The sequence below is a fragment of the Vulpes vulpes genome, chromosome 8 (genome assembly GCF_048418805.1).
Source record: "Vulpes vulpes isolate BD-2025 chromosome 8, VulVul3, whole genome shotgun sequence".
NCBI classification, from domain to species: Eukaryota; Metazoa; Chordata; class Mammalia; order Carnivora; family Canidae; genus Vulpes; species Vulpes vulpes.
Genome location: NC_132787.1, coordinates 75,776,609 through 75,791,318, shown reverse-complemented (window position 1 = coordinate 75,791,318; position 14,710 = coordinate 75,776,609). Strand labels below are relative to the sequence as shown.

At 44.0% G+C, this 14,710-nt stretch overlaps 1 pseudogene; it reads left to right on the top strand.

Annotated features, from left to right (window-relative positions):
• Positions 1-8,657: 8,657 nt before the first annotated feature.
• LOC112916796 (MICOS complex subunit MIC26 pseudogene) lies at positions 8,658-9,452 on the top strand (annotated as a pseudogene).
• The last annotated feature ends 5,258 nt before the right edge of the window (positions 9,453-14,710 follow it).

The following is a 14,710-nucleotide window of genomic DNA, read 5'->3' as shown; positions in this document are numbered from 1 at the left end:
CATTTCTCTAATCACTCAATAGTTAACCATCACCTTGAATTACCTTGGAACTTACAGGGAGGAGCTGTCCTCATTGTTCTCTGTCCTCCAATTGTATCATATGATCTTCAAACCGAAAGGACTTGCAACAAAAATGTAATTTATAAGTTAAGAATAGTTAACAGCATCATTTCATTGAATAGCTGCTTTGTTTAGGATTTAAATTACATTGTGATTTTTTAAAAAGATCTTATTTACTTATTCATGAGAGATGCACAGAGAAAGGCAGAGACATAGGCAGAAGGAGAAGCAGGCTTCTCTCTGGGAGCCTGATGTGGGACTCAATCCCCGGGCCCTGGGATCACAACCTGAGCTGAAGGCAGACACTCAACCACTGAGCCACCCAGGCACCTCACATTGTGATTTTTCTTATGAGATACCTGATTCGTACTCTGAATGAAACAATACAGAACGCGTGGCCACACAGGAGCCCTTGCAGGAAAGAGGCAGGGAAAGAGCGGACACAAACCTGTCTGAAAATTACCACTTTCTTCTGGAGCCTCCCTTTCTAGGATAAGGGAAATGGCTCATCCACCCCCTCTGGTTCTTCCTGATTCTTTTAACCTTCTTTATCACCCAGGTAAAGAAAATTAACTTCTGTACCCGATATTACAGTAATGTCATTATTTTATCCATTTTTTTTCTTCTGTGGTGCTTTTGGTATTCTCATTAAGAAATTTTTGCCTTTGCCAATATTGTGAAGATATTCCATATTTTCCTGTAAAAGTGGAATTGTTTTACCTTTCACATTTAAATCTGCCATCCATCTGGGACTGATTTTTAGTAACATTATTTTAAATACTAATCTTATGTTTAAATATAATGTGAATATTAATCTGGTATTATTTGTCATAAATGTTTTCTCTTTTGTTTTTCAATAAGACACCAGAAATTTGGAAAGTGCTAATTTCCTGGGTGGAAAAAAATTGTAAACCCTAGAATTATAATACTGTTCTATTTTTTTTTCATTCTATTTTTTTAATGTCAATGTTGTCCTATTTTAAATTTAGGATAGCCAAAATATGAGAAAATAATTTTTCCATTTTATGAGGTGAAATGAAAATCATTTTGCCATAAGTATTGATTATATGCATAGGGAATGCTCACAGGAGATGAATGAATCATGGTGGCAACGTTAGACACTTAGACTGTTTTAAGGAAGGAGTCCTTCATTCATTTGGCAATGTGTTATTGATATTTATATTATAAATATACATTCATAATAAATACATTTATATAAAACATGTATACTTGTTAGCTATGTTATATTCATTATACTTATTTGTACATATTTATTAGTATCTATTATATTAAGTGCTTTTATGCTGATGTGCCTGTGAATGCATATGATTTGCTTGGGTGAGGCTGGGGACACTCCAAAAACAGCTAGACTTAACCACCAAATGAACACACTGGGGGATTGGTTGAATGACACCATTCTTGCGCAATATCAAGCTTTACTCTTTGCCGCTGAGCACAGTCATTATTTCAAAGCAGTGTCTTTCGGATTATGTGGCTCCATGTGCCCCAGAAAAGAAGTTCAGTCTTCATGTGGTATGAAAGACCCTGGCCTTTACGGTGTCGCTGCTACATTTACAGTGTGGCATCCTGAGTCAGAGCCAGAACATCAGAGACTGATTTAGGTTGATGTGGTGAAGCACCATTTCTCCCACTGGGAACTAACTTCAGATACTGGGCTTTTCAGATGGCCAAGCTGCTGAGCAGCAGGGGAAGCAGTTTATTTATTCTTCCTCTGAATATGAAGGTAAATGCAATTGTGAAGTAACCTGATAGTCTTTGGTTAAAAACAAACAAACAAAAAAGATTATATGCTGTTCTATTTATAGCACCACAAATCAGTTTTTGTTCCAAGCTGTAAATGTTAACATCGGTGGTCTTGGCAGATTCACATTAAAACAGAAAACACACTGCCTGAGCTAAGGGTCAGGCCAAGCAAATCAGGGTTTCCATATTATTAAAACTGGGACAGGCTGAGGGGCAAGCACCCATGAACCAAACACTGCTTCTGGCTGCATCTGAATTCTGGCCTTCTTGAAACAGATCTGTCAGGCTCCTTTGAAAACTTTTAGTTTGTCCGTATTCCTGCCTAATCAAACGATTAACTTAATTATATATCCACATGGCCTGTGGACATCTGAGAGGAACCATACTTCCCCCCCACCCCCACCCCATATCACTTAAACCAAAGCTCCTGGGTTAGACTCATGACCCAAAAAGCTGTCCCATGCATTGGTCTTGAACATGATTTTTGAACAGGAAAACCTTTTTCAGAGACAAGATTACTCATGACTGTCTCTAGTACATAGGCATGCCAGCCTGGGATGTGCCAGCTTCAAGAGTGGTGCCCACATGGGGGTCACAAATCAATATATGATTTGTATGTTGTATGGCTCTACCATCCGGGCCCATCTTGAAAATATCTACTCATACCCTGCTTTTATTTACTTATAGTGGGTTCTAAGCCACTCTACCTCATAATAATTTACTTGTATGACTTGTTTCTTTTAACTTCAAGTTATAAACGACCAACAGAACTCTGACTTCAGCTCCAGGGAGATGCTCACCTTCTGGGCATCTGTCACCCACTGGCCATTCCAAGGTGTCAATCCTAAGTCAGAAGGGAGGAGAGTTGGTCCCTGGCCCCTCTTATGTGGTATTGCAGACACCCGATACCACTGTCTGTTGCTGGTTTTTAGCAGAGGTGTCCTACTCCACCACCAGCCAAACAAGCAGGGTCAACCCTAACAGGACAGAGGAGCTCTGGGAGCAGCCTCTCTTATCTTTCTGGAAATTAAAGAGAGGATGGAGTGAGATGTGCCAAACCCATCTGCTCTTTATGGTGGTGTCTGTGGAAAGACCCCACTCTATCTATGGGTCTCTCAGAGTCTTCAGGACCCCAGTGCTTATCAAAGAAAATATCAGCATGTCTACCCCTTCTGGGATGGGACCCTTCACAGCAGAACAGGCCCCAGTCAAAATTCTAGGAGTGTTAACATTTTAAAACTGCATCAGTGAATTCAGCGCCCTGGACTTTTCCTATCCAGCTTGAGAAAGATGTGGTTAAATCTCAACATTACTCCACGACCTGCCTAGTTCAAAACTCCATCCTCTGCAAAGACTGTGGCACCAGTGATTGCTGCTGTGGCCAAACCCCTTCCAATTCTGATAGAAAATTTGGTTTGATTGGGGAGGGGGTGGCAATAACAGCCTGGAAATGAGAAGATGGAAGAGGCGGGTACTAGAGCGGTTTGCCCCTTCGTGGCCTCAGCAATAGGAAGGACATAAATGCAGGTCACCACCACACAGGACTCACGGGCGGAAGCCCATAAGGGACAGAGGGTCACACTTCACTGCCACGTTCCTTCTCACGACCAGGCTGCGTGGAGGCCAAGTGGCTAGCCGGCTTCCTTGCTCACCTCTCTGGCCCTTTGCGAGTCACAATGTCCTGCCACATGGACAATGAAGGGACAAAACATCAGCAGACCCATTTTCAAACTTCAATTGCCTGACATTCAATTGAGGTTATGCTGATTTTATTGCTCTTGGCAAAATCTTGTCCTTCCTGCAGTGTGGCCGAAATACAAGGTTGTATCAATTGCCATTGAAAACACAACCCATTAGATGTCAGACACAAAGGAAATAAAAATCGCTGACGCTCTGTTTTGCAAGGACAAATTAATTTGCCCCAGAAACACGGCATTTGCCACCGATCTCATTAAAAGTGCCGTGAGATTATCAGGAAAAATTAATACAAGCTGTTGGTTATCAGCTACATCATTTCAGCTCACAAAGGCAAGTCCTGGTTGTCAGTTTGCTGCTGGGGGCAAGGACAGGCGTTAACAAAGAAAGTCACATTCAATTAGAAACCATCACCGGGGTTGGCATTTGCGGTTATTCTGCACGGATCAGCTTGAAGAACAACCACACTACTTTTTGGTTTGAACTTGAAAGCAAGGGCACTTTTGGCAGCAAGAGGAATCAAGTCCTCTCTCTAACACGTTGATGAGAGAAAGAGCAGCAGTTTGCCTGGAAAGTTTGTAAACTGAGGCTCCATGGTACTGAGCATGCTCAGGAGATATAGGACTAAAGAATTATTTTTCGAGCACTTTGGATCCTCAATCATTCAAGATGGGCTGGTGGGACCCGCAAGCTACTAGTGATGCCTCCTGCTGTCTCCGTGTTCGGGTCCTGTCAGAACCAGCCCCAGCCCACCTCCACTGGTAACTAGCTCATGGTCTCCCAGCCTGGCTTCCAGGCAGTGCTGCTCCTGCTCCTGCACTGATCTAACGCCCGGGACGCTCACTGACAAGGGCCGCGTTGCAGGTCCTCACATGCTTCCTGAAACATCCATTTAACAAACCCTTACTGAGCTGTAGCTATGTGGCCGGCACCACCTGAGGCCCGGGGAGTAAGCAGTGAGCAAGAACACGGGAGAAAGGGAAATCACCTCAGTCATTTTGTTGCTAAATAAATTTCACTGGTTGTCAACTTTGACAGGTTGGTCATTTGGTCTGTGGGTCATCACTGAGTTAAGGGCATCCAACACTTTTCAGGAATGGCTCATTTTCCAGTTATTCTGCATGGGTATCTGTTGTCAGTGTTCATTTGCTCCCCTGAGACCAACCCAGACTCAGACACGTCCACTGACACTAGGATAAGACCATCACCACACTGTCAGCACCAGCCTCAGGACCTTTGCTCATGCTACTTTCTCTGCCCAGATTTCTCTTTTTATTGGTAATCCGATTGTGTCATTTTCTTATTTCCTTCAGGTTTTACTTAAAAGTCACCCTGTCCTGGGTGAGGCCTTCTTTTTAAAGTATTCCACAGATTTGACTTCCTCACCCCTTCCCTGCTTTGTTTTTTTTTTATCCTTGGTCCTTTCCATTGTCTACACTCTGTATTTTATGTATCCTGTTTATTCCTGCCTCCCTCCCTAGATTCTGAACTCAGTGACAGCCGGACCTTGATCTGTGCCTGGAAAAGTTGTTTGTACACATAGGCACTCAACTGATATTTACTAAGCAAGCACATGCATGATGGAACAAAAACCTTCAGTATTTCCTGTGATTTTCAACCTGGTCTCCCCTCTATTAATGCACAGAGGTGAAGCTTTGGTTCATTCAATTTCCTGTTCATTTTGATAAGATAAATGCAGCAAAATGCAATAGGCCATTCAAAAAATTGCACCCACATGCCTTGGAGAATGTTGCTGAAACTGAACTTTGATGGCTTGGGGGGCAGCACTGTCATGAAAAGTTCTCTGGCCAGTTCATGAAAGAATAAATTTAGTTCCTATTAAATGCTCTGGTATATTAATGGCCATATATATAATTTATATATCATATGTTAAAGGCATATATTAAAGTCTAGGAGGGTCTGCATCTGACTTAGCTTTGGTTAGAACTGGCTTCTTGGCTTGTCTTTCCTACTGGACTTTCATGTTCTGGGGCAGGGGTTGGGGGAGCAGGAATGGAAGATACCATTGATCATGTCATATCCCCCATAACATTTTGGAAACAACTTAGCTATAATAAGTGTAAATTTTTTTAAAAGTGTGGTTGAAATGAATTGACTATGGAATTTCCGTCGTTATCCTTTTTGGGCTGTGAACCCCAGTGTCCACAACCAGGACTGGTACCCTCAGTCCATTGGCAGTCCTCACTTTGTTCTGAGAGGCCCCGGTCTGGAGGTAGGAGAGCCAGAAGCCAGTCACTTCACTGAACAAAGAATTGTAACACAGTCTTCAGATCCTGCCTCTGGCCTGGGCCCAAGAGCCTGAGCCTCCCTACCAGGGAAGTGTGTGGTCAAGGACACAAGTACTAAAAACAACTCTATGCAACACAGAGGCCCGTTCAGGTGGCTTCCATGAATCAAAAGCTTCTGGAAGCTCTTGGGGGTCCCTTGTGGCTATGCATTGTCAAAGTTCTGCTTACAGAGGGAGAGCAAACCCTTCATCTCAAAGACACGCACTCCAGAGAGCAGGTGGTCCTCGACGGGAATGGAGGGTTTACACCCCATGGAATTGGAAGGGAGTCGGGTATGGAACTGTGATTGTCCCTGAGGGTCCTTTGAAAGCAAGCTCTTAAACCAGATAGGATCATTTTGGATAAACAGCCAGGAGGGCATCCCTGCAGACTGGGACTCTGTGTAGGTGCGATTCCAAGGGGCAAGCTGGACTGTCTTTACAACAATCAGATAGAGGGAGAGACATATATTACCCCAGTTGAAAGAAACACATTTAGCCAATATGTTGGAGTATATATTTTCTTGTTCATTCTAGAGAAAGCAAACAGGGGACCAGGCCAGGCCAGAGCTGACCATGGTGAGTGGTGTTTACAGTGCTGTGGGGCAGGAGCTCTAACACTCTCTGATGGTCACTCATAAAGCAGCTCTTAACATATGGGCACCAATTTTCCCTTTCACTTGACATTCCCTGATAAGCTCTCTAAACCTCCTTCTGGCTTAAGGTCTGGGAAAGCCATAGTGGTGAATACACATAATATGGAACTTCACTTCCCACCCAGCATTCCCTTGCGAGGCTGTGCCTGGAGGTGGATGAGCCTCCATCGGTGGAGGTTGTGGGCCAGAGCACGATGCCCTGCTGTGGTCACAACTCCATAGGTGTGCTGTGTTTTTCTCAGTATACCCATTTTAGGCTTGTGTGGTATTAAACTTTTCTGCCAGTAAGTAGAAAAGGCAATTTTTGTAAAAACTGAGAAACGACTTGCAGGCGAGGGCAGATATTTCAGAAATGACTCAGAATGGTGTTTTGCTAGAAGAATGCTAATGAAGTGCAGAGCATATATTCATGAGACTGATAACACGCCCTCGGAAAGAAAATGACTCTTGTTAGACATCTGAACTTGAGCAAAACATTCATGTCATTGATTATGATATAATGGATTGGCTCCTACGCTGGCAGCAAACTTCAGTTTCAAAGTAACTGCGGAAGGAAAGATTTTTCTCTGGGAGATATGAGAGAGCATATCTTTTTGATCATCTGAAACGGTTCATTCACCTCTGAAACTGAACTGTAAACTCTGGTGAAGAAGGTTCTCAGAAACATCTGACCCAGTAAGCTAAGAGCCAACTCCCTGGTGCATCACCTTCCACACCCACGACCTCAAATTCAGGGACCCACATACAGACAGCTTTTACAGCATCCCTCGGGGACCCTTAGACAGTCGTGTGATATCCTCCTAGAGCCAGCTGCCCACGGAAAACCAAACTCCTAAGCTTGAACATGATGACAAGAAGCTTTCGACTTTCTGACTGTTAGAGATTAATCAAGGCAGAGCGTATTTGTGATTCATATCACCTACACAGGGCATCTCTGTGGACAGCCAACTCCTACTTGGGAACCAGTCGGCTAACACTGTCTGGATGTCAGACGTATCTCCTGTTTTGGCAGCTCTTTCTCTCCCTTCCCAAGAGATAGTGCTGGCAGACACTTGCCCTTCAACTGCTGCTCTTTTTTTGACAGTGGCTGTTTTCACTTCTGTGGCTGTGAATAGAGATGGTTCATATGTGAAGAGGATCAGATGGACAAAATTCTAGAAAGAGGGCAGGTGCACTTATAAAGCCATGTCCAGAACTCTGGGTCTCCTTCCAGAATTCAGTGGCTCATTCTCACATAGCACCTCCTACTTCTCGAGGAGCAGCTTCTGGAAGGATCAGAGTCAGAGTGCAAAGCAGGCTTTAATGACAGAGTCATTTAAAACCAAAAAGTAATAAGTAGGGTGTGCATGCTGGAAATTTCTTTTTTAAACCTCATGAATTTTTCTCAAAATCATTCCTTAAAATTATAATCATCGTGGTTATGTTTAAGAAAAACAAGAGTTCTTATATTTTAGAGATGCATACTGACATACTTACAGATAAAATGATAATATTTGGTATTTGCTTTAAAAAATCCAGAATGTGGATGGGGTTTTAGATGAAACAAAAAGGACTCTAAGGTGATGACTGTTGAAGGCAGGTAATGGATATATGGGGGTTCATTATAATATTCCATTTTGTATAGGTTTGAGATTTTCTGTAACACAAAGTTAAAAATTCAATAAGAGATAGTGAATGTCTTTTTCAGGGATAATTATCTAGTTTGAGACTCAGTTTCCTTCCACTTTTAAAATTTGTTTCCCTAAGGGCTCCTACCTGGCTCAGTCAGTAGAGTATGCAACCCTTGATTTCAGAGTCATGAGTTGAAGCCCCATGTTGGGCATGGATCCTAATTTTTTAAATTAAATTTGTTTGCCTAAATCTACATCCCATGGTTTTTGTCTTGCCTAAAAGAAACCGCAGTGTTATAGCTCTCTCCATTCCCTACTCTTCTTCTTCTGTCCTATTCTCTCCTCTCCTCTCCTTTTGGCTCTACTCCCTTCTCAAGGATTCTAGATGATGGGGCGCATGGCACAAGGCCTCACATTCAGCAGACACACTCATGACATCCTGTGACTTCACCCTCACCACCCAAACTGCTGTTCACTGAGTACCAGTCTAATGGGCCCAAGGATACGGTGCCACATGAAATAGCCTGGTCTCCATCTACGAAAATGTCCTTTAAAGAAACAATCACAGACCCTGCCGGAGTCACCTCTGCCAGCAACATGTTCAAGGTAATTCGGAGGTCTGTGGGGCCGGCCAGCCTGAGTCTGCTCACCTTTAAAGTCTATGTGTCACCTAAAAGGGACTCACCTCACAAAACTTCTGTGAAGGTTAATGAGCTTTCACTCTACTCGGTTCCTGAGGGTCAATCTAATTATGTGGAGGAGCCAAGGACCCAGCTTGAAGAAAGCATTTCACATCTCTGACATTATTGCGAGTCATATACAAGTTGTCAGGAAATGTACTCACAAACAAAGCCCAAGATGCAGAGCTTGGTTCAATGGGGGTTAGACAGCTATGAGTATCTCCAAAATGCACCTCCTGAATTTTTTCCCAAGACTTGGTGTTATTGGTTTTGCTGGCATTGTTGGACTTCTTTTGGCTAGAGGGTCAAAAATATAGAAGCTGGTGTATCCCCCTGGGTTTATGGGACTAGCTGCCTCTCTTTATTATCCACAACAAGCCATCGTATTTGTCCAGGTCAGTGGGGAGAAATTATATGACTGGGTTTTACAAGGATACATAGTTGAAGAAGATTTGTGGAAGGAGAACTTTCAAAAGCCATAAAATTTGAAGAATTCACCTGGAAATAAGTAGAATGCTCCATGCTCTGCCCATTTTAATCAGTTATAGGTAAACATTGGAAACTCCATTCATTTTCTACAGAAAAATGGCAGAGAAGTCAGTACTGAATGTAGTAAATTGGCTTTCTTCTTCAGGAAAAACTATACCAGGCTTCTTTGTTATCTTGGGTGATACCATACTACCAGTGGACTAATCGGAAATCCTTTTACCTAGAGATAATGTCCAGCATTAGAACTCCTGGTTCTCATGTCGCTATTTATGTACATAATTAAAATTCTGAATTAAAAAAAAATAAAGTAACAATCACAAAGCTTGGCTATTCACAATCTTCAAAGTATTTTCAAATTATTGAATGGGAAAAAACACATGGTGCTATGGAGAGACCCAGAAAGAGCCCACCTATCTTTGCCCCCTGCCCATTTGGACTGTCCCTCCTTCCTCAATGGCAGGACTGGCCCGGTCTGGACAGAGCAGATGCCCTAAATGTGAGCAGAAGAGAACTGAACTCCCGCCAGTTATGCAGACCTGCATGGGCTCTCTGTGAGAGACACCTTTGCATCCCCCACTGAATCCTTTCCATACACAAAAGGCAGTTCCCTAAAAACAAATGAACACAGCTGAAAGGAATCTATTAGCTAAATTAAGAAGTCTAAAAAATGAAACAGTCCTAAAAGATCAAATTTCTAGAAAGAAGCTGATGGCAACTCCCTGGGACCGGGATGGGTGTCACTTTTAATGTTTATTTGTTCCAATTATAATAGCCGGGTAGGTAGACAGGAAACTGCCAAAAGCCAGAAAGAATGTCTGCGGGGTCAGTGTAACAGAAGTCAAGGTGGCTGATAAAAGCAAGGAAGGAAGGCTAATGACCGGCTGATGTGAAAGTGAACTTGGCCAGGGGCCATGAAGAAAAAGTCTCATTAGTGTGGTACCCTACCTGTCGAGGGCTTAGTCACTGTGCACACTGCTCCCTCCCGAAAAAACTGTGAGATCCACTTTGCCAAAAAGCACTACATTTTGAATAGCCTGGTGGAATTTTATTTAAAGGAAGTCTGTTGCAAGTTATCTTAGAGAACTTTTGGGGCTATCTGTGTGAACTCAGCCAAGTTACTCAATTTGTAGTAATTTTTCTAACTATAAAATGGTAATAATAACAGTGCTCACTTTATCGGGTTATCGTAGGGATTAAATGATTAACCCACTTAGGGGCGCCTCGGTGGCTCAGTAAATTAAGCTGAACTTCAGCTCAGGTCATGATCCCAGGGTCCTGGGATTGAGCCCCACATTGAGCTCCCTGCTCAGTGGGGAGCCTGTTTCTCCCTCTCCCTCTGCCTCTGGACCCCCACCCTGCCCTGTTCCTGCTCTCTCTCTCAAATAAATAAGTAAGATCATTTTTAAAAAATGATTAACAGGGACACCTGGGTGGCTGCATGGTTGAGTGTCTGCCTTTGGCTTCTTAATATAGCTAATAGATTCCTTTCAGCTGTGTTCATTTGTTTTTAGGGAACTGCCTTTTCTGTATGGAAAGGATTCAGTGGGCATCCTGACATCCTGGGATCCAGTCCCGAACCAGGAGCCTGCTTCTTCCTCTGCCTATGTCTCTGCCTCTCTCTCTCTCTGTGTCTCATGAATAAGTAAATAAAATCTTTAAAAAAATTATTAACACATCTGGAGGGCTGAGAACCTACCTGGGATCTGGTCAGGGCTCAGCAAAGCATAACTATATTGTTATTTGGAATTTCAAATGTCAATATGTTGAGTTTTCAAACATGAAGAAAGTTCACTATGTTCTGTGTGTTCATTCCCAAAAGTGTAAATGAAATATATATACAAGCACGTGTGTTATATGAGGTGCATGTGCTGTATGCTACAACCCCACTGCAACATTTATGGGTGTTCTTCCTCTGTCCACATGAACACAGCATCTCACCCCCTGGCCCTGTCAGCTTCACTCTGCCTCCTGAGTCATTTTTCCGGCTCTGGCTCTTCTTCTACATAACCACCCATAATCTCCTAAAAGATCAGCTCCATGTCACCTGCTCAAACACTTTCGGTGACTCCCCTTTGTCTACCAAAACCCTAAGCTCCTCAGTGGCATCTGGGACACTCCAGAATCTGACCCAAACTCCCTTTTTTACACCTTCTGGAAGCCCCTATCCTCGTGGCCTTAAAATCTAACTGAGCAACACGGATTTCCCTGAATTCTTCACTTCCCTTTCTCTTTTGAAGCCTCTGCTAGAATCCCAGTTAGTCTCCTGAGCTCAGCTCTAAGGACATTGCGAGCAGCTCGCTCACCTAACTCAGCCCGACAGAAGGACGCTCTTCCTTGCCAGTGTCCTCTCATGCTCAGTGCGTGGTCGGTCTGGTAGGGCCTCTACTCCACACACATTAGACCATGGGGCGGGGGGGGAGGAGGGCGTAAGGTCATGTCTCATTGATCTGCTCCCCCCATGTTTGGCACATGCTAGACACTCTAAGGACTTTCTAGGAATGCAGTGATGAATGAATGGGCAATACACACACAAGATTCACCCACGTGCATTCTCCACCATAGAAGATCTAGTTGTTACTGGGCCCTGTGTCTTGGAGGGAAACAGTGCTGTCCTGTTCAGTTCCTTTGAATCCCTCTGACCTCCTCAAGGAGAAAGAGTGGCTGCTTTAAATGGTTCAAATTCCTGCTGAACTTCCTTTTCCACAGGGGGAACAAGCCATAGGCAAGAAAATCAAGAATACTGCTTTGTTTCAGTGTAGTCTTTTGCTATCAATATAAGGTCACTCCCACGCTTCAATCTAATATGGTCTATTAATGGCAAGTAAGTCTGTTTTTTCATATCTGATCGCAATGTAAAGTATCCATTCTAGAGGTATTCGAGTGCCATGAATGAATCACCAAGAAGACCACAAGTGAGCACTGGCCAATATGGACAGAGCAAGCATCATGAGGATATGATGTGATATGTGAGAGATGTGGGTTTGCACACCCTTTCCACCTCGTTGAGCCGACAGTGTAACCATTTCCCCATAAGTGTGTCCTTCCCCCCACTCCCCACCTGGTACCACCCTGCCTATCCCCCCCCCCCCCCCCCCCCCCCGGTTATCAGTGGTATCAGCAAGTGTGCGAAGGGCCATCTCTCCCTGCTGTGGGAGCTCTCCAGGTCTGGAGCCAGCATGTGTTCTCACCACTCAGCACGATGCCCACCTGCTACAAGTCACTCAATGGGCATTTGAAGTGAACACCACCTATTAGAAACCAGCTGGCCAAATGCTAATGATGAGGGCCAGATTCTATAGGCATAACTGCTAAAGACCATCCCTGCCAACTCTTTATTAAAGTTACCTTAGACAGTGCTTTATTCAGGGTGGGTTCCCAATGAATATTTCTGGGTTGATAAAATGCTCTTTTTATTCTACATGACAGTAGATCTTTCTGTTTGATTCTCTTAGTTTTATAAGCTAAGAGTCTCTCTCCTGACTTTGGGGTAGTCCAGTGAGCATGCCAGAACTGACCACTTCAGATGTTCTTCTGCTTGCTTGCCTTGTCCAGGCTATGTGAGATCACTGAGCATCTTTGTGCAAAGGAGGAATGGTGCCCCTGGCTCTGGAAGCAGAGGCTCATCCAAGGGAGCACGAGTGGTAAGGTGACCGGCAGCTGAGTTTGGCCAGAGGACCTCTAGAGTCACCCTGGTGCACAGCGTGACCTAGAAAGGATTTGTTCAAGGTAATACATTTCCCTTCACCACAGGTCCCATTTCCACCCAAACCAAGGTTGTGTGTGGAATCCTATTTGCCATCACAAGTCAGAGAGAATCTACCATCAGCCTAGTGTCCTGTCACCGGACCCCGCCCCAATGTCAAGTGCTCTCAGAGCTCACAAATGGATCCCTTTTCAGGACCGGCTCCCTGATGAGACCCAGCCTATGTTTAAGCCACATAAGCACTCCTTAGGGAACCAAAAATGTCCTCCACCCTTCCTTTTTCCTTTCCTTTCTTTTTTTAAATAACTAATTCTTTTCACTTTAAATTGGCTTTTTATTTTTATTTATTTATTTTTTTAAAGATTTTATTTATTTATTTATGAGAGACCCAAAGAGAGAGGCAGAGACACAGGCAGAGGGAGAAGCAGGCTCCATGCAGGGAGCCCAACGCAGGACTTGACCCCGGGTCCCCAGGATCATGCTCTGGGCTGAAGCCTGTGCTAAACCACTGGGCTACTGGGGCTGCCCATAAATTGGCTTTTTATTAACAGATTTACTTTTTGAGTAGTTTTAGGTTTATAGAAAAATTGAGCAGAAGTACATGGTCTCTGTTCCACGAGCCTGGTACCTACATTTATCTTAGTCTCCGGAGAGAGGGAGTGTTGGGGCAATGGGCCTCGGTGGGTGGCCCAGTGGGGTCAGTGGATTTGGGGAGACCGTGTAGGGAAGAAGACAGTCTGGTAACCTGAACTTCTCTGACTAAAACACACACAAGTATTAGTATAAGGCAGTACCCTCCATGTGAGGTGTCTCTGCACAGAATCAGGCATCAGCTTTCCCCTTCCCTTGGAAATAACATCCCAAGGTTAAATCTGGCCTGTTCCTGGAAATGGGGTGAGGGGGCCCCAATGGCAAGGAGCTCTGTTCCTGTTTCCACTTCCTGGGTGCCCCTGCACACTCTGCAGCTCTGTTCACACCTCTCCAGATCACAGACCCAAGACAGTCTCCAAAGGAGCTAAATTAGAAGCACAAGCCTTTTTCCTACACAAACTCAAAGGAGGTGAAGTGCAGTGAAGACAAGCACATCAAGAGTCCCAGGACATAAAGAGTGAGGCACCCCACCTCCCATGACCCACTTGCTCAAGTCCCATTGCTATTGCAGCCCCACACAGTCTCCAAGGGCAGAGTGGACCAAGGTTGGGGGGATAGGGGTGCATGCTCACTCTGGTTAAGCCTGAGCTGGCCAAAGAAGCCACCAGAAACATGCCCCTACTCTTAGAGAGAGAGCTAGGGAAATTTTCTCCAGCTCCAATCTTAGAAGACTCCAGGAAAAATGGATGGAAAGAGGCCCATTACGAAATATTACATCAAATCCACCCACCTCTTGAATTCCTCTGTGAAGGCAGCTGCCAAGAAGGAAGAAGGGGTTAGCAGCCAGGCCTGGAGCTGCATTGCTGAGTGGGAGTCCCAGCTCAGCTGCTTATTAGCTGAGTAACTCTGGGCAAGCTAGTGTATTGCTTGTGGCTTTATCTGTCAAATGGAAGTGAAAATACTATAACCATTGACTGTATGGGGTGTTTTAAGAAGAACTGAGTAAATATGCACATGGCCCTTAGAACAACCACAGGCAGGCAATAAGTGATCAAAAATGTTAGCTATTTTTATCAGCACAAAAGACCTGAAGGCAATCCTTTATTTGTATATTTATTTATTTTCTCAGAAGAGGAGATAGATCTTTTCTCTCTGATTCATATATGGTGACAAAA